Source organism: Odontomachus brunneus, unplaced genomic scaffold (assembly GCF_010583005.1).
Source record: "Odontomachus brunneus isolate Ranch 3 - 2012 unplaced genomic scaffold, Obru_v1 Obru_scaffold_029, whole genome shotgun sequence".
Taxonomy (NCBI): domain Eukaryota; kingdom Metazoa; phylum Arthropoda; class Insecta; order Hymenoptera; family Formicidae; genus Odontomachus; species Odontomachus brunneus.
Window position 1 is genome coordinate 1,551,601 of NW_022639479.1, and position 8,677 is coordinate 1,560,277.

Genomic DNA, 8,677 nt, shown 5'->3' on the forward strand with positions numbered 1-8,677 from the left:
TCTCTCTCTCTCTCTCTCTCTCTCTCTCTCTCTCTCTCTCTCTCTCTCTCTCACCCACGACGCAAATAAAACAGGGCACGTCACGAGCACATCATTCGCGAGGTCGAACAAGCGTGCCTCGGAATAATAGATTCTCAATAGGTGGGATTACGGGAGGCGACGGTTCCGAATTAAATCGATCAACTATATCGCGCAAATACCTTCCGACTGGAAGACATCGATCGCGCCCGTATTTCGCTTCATTCTCCGCCAACTGCCGAGTCCATTCGTTTTGCACTTGCACTTTCGTCCACGTATCTCGCCCCTTTTTTCGTTTTCCTCGTAAATTCTAGCATATGCTTATTATTTCATTCTCCCATCCCCGTTAGAAGCATAGAATATCTTCAATGGCAAGAATGGTGGAACTGAATACTACTTACGTCATGCGTACACGGAAGAAACAATACGGGTAGGCCCGTATGTAAATCTGGTTGCACTAAACAGATTCAAATATGGAACGGATAATTATGCGGTAGCTGCAACTATAGAACAATTGCTGAATAAAGGAGTCCATTAACTGCGATTGAATTTACGTTTTAAAGTCGTAACACTAGTCTGTAAATCGATCATGTGTCTATTTCCTTTGCATAAACTCGTGTGAAAAATGAAAAGTTTCATTGATGAATTCAATAAAACTTTTCATTTTTTACGAGTTTACGCGAAGGAAATGGATGCATAATCGATTCACAGACTAGTGCTACGACTTTAAGACGTAACTGCGACCACATTGTAGACGATTCCTTGCAGTGACGATATCTGGTTGCTCTAACTAGAGTGTATCCATGGTAAATGTCACCCAAGCTGATTTCTAGTTGTCACTAGCAGGCTAAGCGCGACTACATTGATGTATCAAAGCAACTGAGGCGTATCAGCCATACACATTGCCGTCGCACGAAGATAACTAGGATGATGCAACTGTGCTGTTCGCGACTACATGGAAAAAACATCTCAGTTCGGGTAACTGAATGGGGACCCGAGGAAAAACTCGCTGACGAGAAATAATATCTCTGTTACTGTGACCGCAAACATTCGTCTGAACATTAAAACTCGCTTGGGGTAACTGAGAGCAGTCGGCTGAATAGAATCCCTCCTACAGGAATCTTTCTGTTGCCACAATCGAGTTTTTCATCCGGTCCCCAAGTAACAGAAAATTCAATTACGCTAATAGGGAGTTGTGTCTTCCCCGTGTAAATATTATTGTACATCATATCTTTTCTTTTCTCCCGCTTACATAAAAATGTACGAGATGCATCGTGGTCGTTTCTGCAGAAAGTTCTGTACACAACGTACGTGGAGATTTCTATTTTTCCCGAGAGAAGTAAAACGGAATGACGATAAAGCAACATCCCGAGGGGTTAGATGTGATGATAAAAACATGCTCCAACTTTTATCGCGCGCTAATAATACTTGTTTGTTTCAATGAGACTAATTTCGGAGCGGGACCAGCTTGCGTACAGAGAATTGCAGAGGGAAAACGTACCGTGCTCCGTCTCCGCTTCGTCACATTTGCGTTTGAGTGGTAAAATTGTCTTCTCTCGGCTTTTGACGGCGTTTCGTCCGCGTTGTTTAACGAAGTAACGTGAATCACCAGCGGCTATCCAACGCCAAGCCCGAATATGCACTTGGTAGAAATGGCCGGGAAAAGAAACTTGTTCGCCGCGCGCAAACGTTCTTTCCGAAATATACAAGAGCAGGGAGAAATGCTCCGACAACGCGTTAAATTAAAGCAGCGCGAGAAGCAAGCGATTTTTGAAAGCCACGCTGAAATTCGTTATATTGCACTTAATTCTACAACACACACATACACACGTACACACCACTTCAAAGTGCCATAAAGTTATTAAACGTATCTTGACTCAAAGTTGAAAGCGTTATTAAACATATCTTCGCCTCAAGTTGGAAATGTTGCTGAAAATACGCGCTCGATAAACGTAAAATGATGAAGGACGGGAAAACACAAGCGGAAAATATAGCGTCGAGAGAGGGTTGAAATATATTCTCGCGAAGATACAGACTGCGATATCGATCAATGTCTTTGTATCTTCTTTCAAACTGCTGGAAGCGTTCCGCGAAGAGCACATATATCCGAATCGCCCGGCTTCGTGACGTAGCGAATTAATCTCCGCCAAGTTATAGCGGCTACGAAACTCCGGTTGTGTTCGAGTGAACCATTAACCCGGTCGAGCTTCAGTTTATCCTATGGTCGAGGATCATCCTGAAGGTATATGTATTCGCGAGCGGGGAGCGTGACGACGATAGGTGGGAAGCAGCGATGGGAGGAATCGCTGGAATTATCGTTACCCAATTTGCTTCCCCGACGCGCGGCCCGGACACGAAGTTGGCGAAATTGGGTCACTGCTGGCACATATCGGCGGGCAGAAAGCGCAAATTGAAAACCGAATGCGCTGTATACACTTGTTCGCTGCTCCTCAATGCTCGCGCGCGCGTGTATGTATAAGAAACGATATTATTGTTACCGCCACGCCCTCTTTATACTTCCATCTGCGTGAATTACAGTCAGCGACGAATACCTATTTTATCATCGTTATATGTGAAGAATTCAAGTTGACATGAAAACACACGTCACATTGCGAGAAGATAATTTCCGACATCTGCACCGAGAGGAAAGAGATATCTAAAAAATAAAAGCTATTCGGCGAATATTAATAACATATGTTTTCTTATGTAAGATATTTTTTAAAGAAAAAATATATATTATATTAAAACTTTAGCTTTTTTCGTGAAAGCAATTGTTTGTTTTATTTCAATAGAGAAATTTATATTTAAAGAAATATGTTATCACGTGCCCATAAATATTTTTCACTTTTTTACATATCTCTTTCTTTCAGAATAGTGTGATGCAAAAGGGCGTAACTTGTTTTCCTTACATGTAACTTACATATGTCTTCGTCGTATAAAAATATCCGAGAGATACGGAGAATAGCAAGCATCGTGAGCAACAATTTTGCAGCTAAGCGCGATCGTTAATAATCATTAATTCTCGCGAATTGCTCTGTTATATCAGCAGCCGTCTTTAAAGAAATCCCTTTAGTGCCTTCGACGGCTCTACTTCACCACAAATACTCTCATTCATTACACGAAAGAATCGAGAAAGCTGCGAAATGATCCATTTTACTCGAATATAATCAGTCAAATGTAATTTTTTTCTCATCGTCTTGTTTACATTGTTCCGTCTTTATTACAGCACCGATATTTTTCACCGCTTCAATTCCAACGACGGACAAAACGAAAAGCGCTCGCGGATGAATTTGCATTCATTCTCGGCAACTACAACCGCCGACGTTACATTCCACGCGAAATACTCCATTGCGTTCCACTATGCAGCCACTTTCGGAAGCCCTTCAGATCAGCCCGCGTGCGATACGCATTATACCGCACCATGGCGTCGTAATCCAAACCCGCGTAATCATACCCACGACATAATTGTGGCAACACATCTGACTGTGAGCGATGCGCGGATTTAGCTCTAATTAGGCGATAAAATCGCGGCAGCGTAAGTTACACAATGGGATAGTGTCAGCGAAGGAATAGAGGAGAATAGCGAGCGGAGAACAATGTTCGGAGAGAGAAGACAGAGAAAACAGTGATTTGTATCTCGCATGCAGAAAGTATCAAAATTCATTCTTTTTCGAGCGAAATTAGATAAGATAAAAATATTAGTGCCTGAACACGTACCTAACTCTGAGCATTCTTATTTGTTTTGGTCCTTCAACATGAATATTTAAACTTTCAACATTCAATCAGAGAATTATATACGCATATATTGAACATATACGTATATTCTACGTTGGAAATTTAAATATTCACGTTTAACGACCAAAACAAAGGAGAATTTTCAGAAACAGTTACGTGTTCAGATGTTGGTACTTTTGTTTTAAAATCTCGAAATCAAGAATAAACAAAAGACAATTGACTACGTTATCAAAACTCGTAGATGATAAAATATATAAATTCTCGGAACGATTGGTGAACAACTATTTTCTTGAAAAATACAAGAAACATGCACGAAATCATGCAGAAGTTTCCATCGTATCGAGGCACAACACCATTCATAGATAATCATATATATGCGGGAGCTTCGGCGAGGCTTTCTCGTCCTGCAACTTGTAGTAAGGCTCATTTTTTCCCTGATTATACCGACATAAATACGTTAGAACCAATCGTGCCGGTCCGCGCCGCTCCCTCGCGATTCTGCCCGGTGACCGAAAGGTCCGTCTTCAACGGAGGCGCGAGGGTGCGAAAGGAGCGCGTCTCAGGGGCGTCTAATGAATATTTACATGGCGGTACGGGGCGGTAGGTAGTGGAGTCTCTCCCCGAGTCGACTTATGCCAACGAGCGTCGTAAACTCCGCAGGATACGTCGGGCTCTGCCTGTCTCGTCTCGATTTAGGACGGCGTACTGGCTGAGAGCGCGTTTACCGAAACAAAATGCTCCCGGGAGCGAAACATCGGCCGTTACTTACCAATCGTAGATTCTGCGAGTAATATATGTAAGCGTCGCGCCCCGGGAATATATATAAGCGCGCTAATGTAGCCCGCCGCCGGGCACGATAATGCACCGCGGATCGCGACGACTGTATAAATTGCGTGTAATCGCGTGACCGGGCGTGCAGGGCGCGCTTAAGTGCGAGATATTCTCCAGCCGTGTGTGAGTGGCGAGTCGCCTCGCGCTTACCGGAAATCTCGGGGACGTAATTTCATGACGTACGGGCGAAAAGAATGGGCCGCGCACTTCGGCGCCGTGTAAATCTTCCGCACGCACGTCGCGCTGTACAATCACCGAGATGCTTGACGTTCGCGATTTATTGATCGCGCAATGTGACGATGAGTAACGTTCGCGAATTATAACGACGCGCGATCGTGCGAAAGCAACTCTGACTGGATGGAGGATTCGAACGTAACTCTTTCTTCCTTCCCTTCAATTCTGTCTTGTCTCAATGACGTAAAAGACGTATATTCTATTAGATTACCCAAGTAAAAAATTTCCAGGAAAAACTGACAAGCTTTTATTGGACTAGGATTTGTTAGACGGTAACTGTTTAGAAAGTGAACAGGAAAATATTGGCCAGAAACCAGGCAAGAAAATATGGTAATCCATAAATGGTATAACATATAAAATATGTATGTTCCTCCTGTAGACTCCTAAACTCTTTGACCGATCTGGATCAAATTTTGCATAGTCACTCTCTAGGACCCTGCGGAGAATATAGACTACCATGAAAATCCGAGCACTCTATCCCCTCTTCGTGATTTCATCCCCTTGACACTTTGTGATAACCCCTGGCAGCGCCGGGTAGTTTAAGCTAGTTAAACATCAAGCTGCAATCATCTCAATAATGAATGGATTTGCACGTGAAAAGGCTTTGCCTCGTGCAACACGAATTTCACGTTATTTTCATATTGAATAATAAAGTGTAATATTTGACTATGTGGAGTTGGAAACTATTTGATAGAGCTTTATAGAAAAAAAATTTACTAGAAATTGATCAAAGACTAATTAGTTTCACTGTCCAGTTATTGGCGAAGCAAGCATCTCCCAAACTGGCCAGAAATTAGTCAATAACTAGAATTCTTGATCAGTTATTGGCTCAAAAAGAGGTTACTCTTTCTTTACTTGGATATATTTTGAATTTCTCTCGCTTAGCCCTCTCGCCGAATTAACATGGCGTGAGAACAGCAAGAAGTGACCATACGACGATGTACTAATCTGAAAATGCAAGTTTTCCAACGGATGGAGGCGGACAGTTTTTCGCGAGTTTTTCTATCGATTATCCTTCGGCAACATCTGGCATGTCGCCAAGCGATTCGCCGTCGTGTCGCGTTTAAACTTTTATTTGCGTCAAAATAATTCAATGATTTCCAGAGAGAAGTCTAGACGGGAAAGCAGCAATTATTACACGCGATCCATAAAAACGACGTGTCGATGAGACCCGCCGGGCGATATTCCAGATAGATGTTCACGCGCCGTAAAATTCCTCGCGGACGTTGAGAAAGAATCTTGAGATTTTCCGTGTTCCTCCTCCCGCCGACTTTTTATCACTATCACTTTTGTAGTGTCCAATTTCTGACGGCGAGTCGCTCCATCACATGGAAGTTTGACCTGATTACGGCGAAGCCAGCAATAAATTAGACGGATCTGACTTGTCGCTTTCATTGTACAGCCGAAAAATTGAGCTCCGTCAACGGAGCTCCATCATCGCGTCTTCAGGATCGCGCGTTAAACGTCAAGAACAGCGTAAACGCATGCGGCGAGCTCTCCGCGAATTACACGTTCGAGTGGCAGATTTATTGTCGATAAAACTTTCGCAGACGTTGCTCTGGTAACCTACACGAGCTTGCGAACGGTATTCCGGGCACACGAATATTTCCGATTGAATGCAACTAAATGCCGTCCGTCCTCGATGTTTATTATTCCTTTGTAACGTAGTTACATTATACACAAATTCCGACCTGGTTTCAGCAAATGACGCTTTAACATTGCGCGACGCTACATGTGCGTACACACGTTGATATAAGCATTCGCATCCTAATACTTAAATTAACATGCTCCCGAAAACGGTTCCCCGCCAAGTAAGACAATACGCGCGGGCGAAAAACGTATGTAATATTACACACAACGTGCTGGTGTGGACGGTTCGATTGAAGTCGCAGTTGAAAAGGGCGTTTGCGAAAATTATTAAAAAATAGAGAAAAACGTGTAAACCGAGGACGGACGTCAAAAAAGAATAAGCGCAACGAGGCAACCGGAAATCAAAGTTTAACAAGAAGGCGGTCGTTTCGACCGACATTGAAAGCTCGTTTTCCCCGTCAGTGGCTACCATCGGAGCATGGTCCGCGAATGCGCATCGCTGCATTCCGGGGGTGTGCGGGTTGTGGAATGAAGACCCGTGATCGAGAATCGCTCCTCGTTCTCCACAAGAGTCGGCGGTTACTCTCTCTCTCCCTCTATTTCTCTCTCTTTTTCTCCCTTCCTCCTCTCTCTCCTTCTTTCTCGTTCTTTCTTTCTTTCTTTTCTCTTCTCTCTCTCTCTCTCTCTCTCTCTCTCTCTTTGTGTCTCTGTCTCATATCGATCAGCACGGCGCGTCGGAATGCCGATTGTCCTGTCAGCCTCTGAATTTGCTCTCCTTTTCTTTTCCTCATTCACCAATCCGTGCGTTTCACACACTTGAGGGAACACACCCGCTAAACATCCCGCGCGCATTTTATTCGGCCCCATATCATCTATTTGTCCTCGGCGCATCTATATGCGGCGTCGCGGCAGACTATTCTCGGAGTGAAAGCCGCTCCTCTCACACCGTTCACTGCCGCCGCGTGTTTCGAGAAACGCACCGACATCCAACGACGATACACTCTCGACAGTGATACGCAGCTTCACGGAGATCATTAGCGTACATGTAATGTAATGGTATCTAGCCACGATCGACGAAACGGCAGTCAGCGTGGAAAACACCTGGTCGATGGTAACAGCTAATTAATTTGCACGCGGAGATTCGCGGCAAATTGGAAAACGATTTGTTTAAATCGGTACCTTGTATAAATTTCTGTTAATTTTAATTAAGAGGAGACACATGAGAGAGAGAGAGAGAGAGAGAGAAGGGGAATTTGTGGTATCCTTAGCAATATTTAAATCAAGGAGATCCGAATTTTTTCGCAAATCCTGACCAACGAAATTGATCAGCTCGCATAGCGCGTGCATTGTAAAAGATAGAGAAAACATGGAATTTATATAAAATGTATATATATATATATATATATATATATATATATGTATGTATATATGCATGTACGTATATACGTATATATTTTATATTTCGAAAGTTGAACTATTCATATTTAAAAGCCAAATCAATAAAAACGTCCAGGATTAAGTGCGAGTCCGGATATTGGTACAAGATACTCTTACCTTGTATCGCTTCGGTAAACTTACCGTGGACATCAGTACTGATTATGGTGCGTTTGTATCTCGAGAGGCGCGAACACGCGATATCCTCCGAGTATTAATACCGAACGAAAATCCCCCGGCAGTTTGCGCGTCTCCGAGGCGCGTTATCCGCGTCGTCGCGCTTAGGGTCAAGCGAGACCGCCATCGCGGTAGCGCAAGGGGGTCGACGAAAGCGCGAGACAAATTGAGCGCCCGGGCTTTGTAAGACGCGACCTAGCCGCGGAACGTAAGCCCACGATGTCGCGACGTGGAAATGAGATAGATAGATAGATAGATAGAGAGAGAGAGAGAGAGAGAGGAAGAACGAGGGAGAGAACGAGAGGAGCGTCCCGAGGAGAGCGCGTCGAGAGAGCGGAAAAGAGATTCCTGAGCGAGCGCAGGAATTTCGCGGCGATCTCGCCGCCGCGACGCGCCGCCATCCGCGGAGATTCTTCCCGAGGGGATTACACAATGAAATATATTTCCCCGCTCTTTCGCGCTCACGCTCTCGCCCGCGCTCTCGGGCGCGCTTGTCGGCGCACCCTCGCTAAATATAAGCGCGCCGCTTCGCACCGACGAAGCCCCCACAAATCACAAATGCCGAAAAAACAAGGCAAGCAAAGAATTCTCTCTCTCTCTCTCTCTCTCTCTCTCTATATATATATATATATATATATATATATATATATATATATAT

At 44.1% G+C, this 8,677-nt stretch overlaps 1 protein-coding gene across 1 annotated transcript in view; it reads right to left on the reverse strand.

The window, feature by feature from the left end:
- LOC116843019 (transcription factor SUM-1) overlaps positions 1-8,677 on the reverse strand; it is a 42,474-nt gene that overhangs the window by 25,082 nt on the left and 8,715 nt on the right. The window lies entirely within an intron of this gene.